The following is a 2,071-nucleotide window of genomic DNA, read 5'->3' as shown; positions in this document are numbered from 1 at the left end:
TTTAATTTTAGGGAATGCTGTATTTTATCTTAGTATTTAAAGAATCACGCATGTTGTAGCCTACCTATACCTGAAGACTTATCTCTACTTCTTAGTTGAAGAGATACCTTAACGGTTATAATTAAGTCTCTGACATTACTTAAAAAGTTTAAAATGTATAAATTAGGCACAATTTTTTCACAAAATCAAGGTGAGATATTTTAAGTTGTGTATAATAGAGTTAGGATCAATAACAAATTTATGTGAAATCAATTTTGCTTTAATTATAATTTGCTGAGCGAGGTCAAAAAAGTTCATGAATAATTTTGTGTGCTTAAACTATTTGGTAAATAGTCATATATAATTAGGGTTTCTAACTCAAAAAAACAAAGAAAGAAGTATCTTTTGGGTTAAGGGTAGGTATACCTTGGGTGCAGGACGAGGGGTTTGTTGGGGCTGAGGTGGTGAAGGTGAAGTTGTTACAGGCTTTGGCTGCTCCTGCTGGTCCTCCTGCAAAGCGAAATGCCATGGAATCATACAGTCAAAATCTTAACTTAGAAATCAATTAGCTGATCATGATTATATAATTTCTATCAAACTTTTGAGATTTCCACAAAAAGAAAAACAAACTAGACTTTTGATTACCTCTGCCATGCAACGAACTCGCATACTAGTATATCTGGGCAAATGTGGCACATAACTAGTGGGAATTAGAAACTGGTTCACCCTATTAGTAGATCTGTTTGAAACTACACGATTCAAAGTTGGTCTTACTAAGATGGATTGCATTGCAGATGAGACTGCCATTGCCAATTAGAGCTAGCTTAATGGAGTAGGCTATTGATGATCAAGTAGCTATAAGCACTAGGAAATGAGGTACTAAAGTTGTTGTTGTGGCATTAATGTTAGGCGTCGAAATGACATTATATAGAGAGTGACAGAGTGTGTTGGAGGGGCAAGCACTAAGCAGAGCAGTGGATATTTAAGGAGCCACGTCTTTCCATATATATTTTCATAAGGATATTGGTTCACGTGTGTTCATTTGTCCACACATGGTGGTGTAAGCAATAGACATGGCTCTCTCCTTCACCATAACTTTCTTAATTGTGTTTTCCCACCCAACCTAAAATAGTTTAGGCCTCTCTTAATTGTGTTTTCCCACCCAACCTAAAATATTTTCAGGAAAACTAGGATTCACCTGCACGAAACACATAAAAACAATGAAAACATATTTGGAAAGCGACAATCTTTTGCGTTACTGTCAACATATTAGGCTTCGTGAACTATTCCTTGTTTATAGTTTAGTGTTTTACTTTAACTCTTCCTTGATATGATTAAATCGATTGAAAATCAGTGTATATAGATGCATGATGTATAATTCAGTTTAGCAATTATATGTTTTAAATTTTCTGTCAAATCTCTCTTTCACTCTGTCTCTCTGTATTTGTTTCTGTGAGTTTGTTGTAGAACATTCAATTACTTGCCTGTGTTTACTTGCAAAAGCCAAGCTTTTCTTCACTATTACTTGCCTCTGTTTACGTGTCTAACATGATTGCATGCGTGTCAGATATGCAGCAAGTGGGAAATGTGGATCCTGGACCGACGGTTCGTACACAGTTGACGCGGCAGCCGGTTCATTGATCCACGCTGCTTTGGGAGACGCCAGCCGGTCAGGTGTGTAGTTGTACTGAACTTTAAGTGGTGCACGATCGGTCTAAAACATATAACTCGAGTATTTTAATATCGAGTAATAACTGGTGACTGAAAAATATAAGCAGAAATACTCGCCCTCCGAGAAATCGAGTTACTTTAAGTAACTTGATAATTTAATTATCGAGTACATTTAGTACCATCACAACTCCAGCCAAAGTTGTCTGGAAGAATCGATTCTTACTTGATTGGTGCACGATCGGTCTAAAACATATAACTCGAGTATTTTAATATCGAGTAATAACTGGTGACTGAAAAATATAAGCAGAAGTACTCGCTCTCGAAGAAATCGAGTTACTTTAAGTAACTCGATAATATAATTATCGAGTACATTTAGTACCATCACAACTCCAGCCAAAGTTGTCTGGAAGAATCGATTCTT

General features: G+C 36.3%; 1 long non-coding RNA gene across 1 annotated transcript; it reads right to left on the bottom strand.

Annotated features, from left to right (window-relative positions):
* On the bottom strand, positions 1-878 carry LOC115958040. Its single transcript, XR_004084441.1, has 2 exons — positions 625-878; positions 1-489 (listed from the first exon to the last, which is right to left on the bottom strand). It is a non-coding gene; the product is annotated as an uncharacterized LOC115958040 (long non-coding RNA).
* Positions 879-2,071: the final 1,193 nt, after the last annotated feature.

This window comes from Quercus lobata, chromosome 8 (genome assembly GCF_001633185.2).
Source record: "Quercus lobata isolate SW786 chromosome 8, ValleyOak3.0 Primary Assembly, whole genome shotgun sequence".
In the NCBI taxonomy this organism is placed as follows: Eukaryota; Viridiplantae; Streptophyta; class Magnoliopsida; order Fagales; family Fagaceae; genus Quercus; species Quercus lobata.
This window is presented reverse-complemented; position numbering and strand designations above follow the sequence as displayed.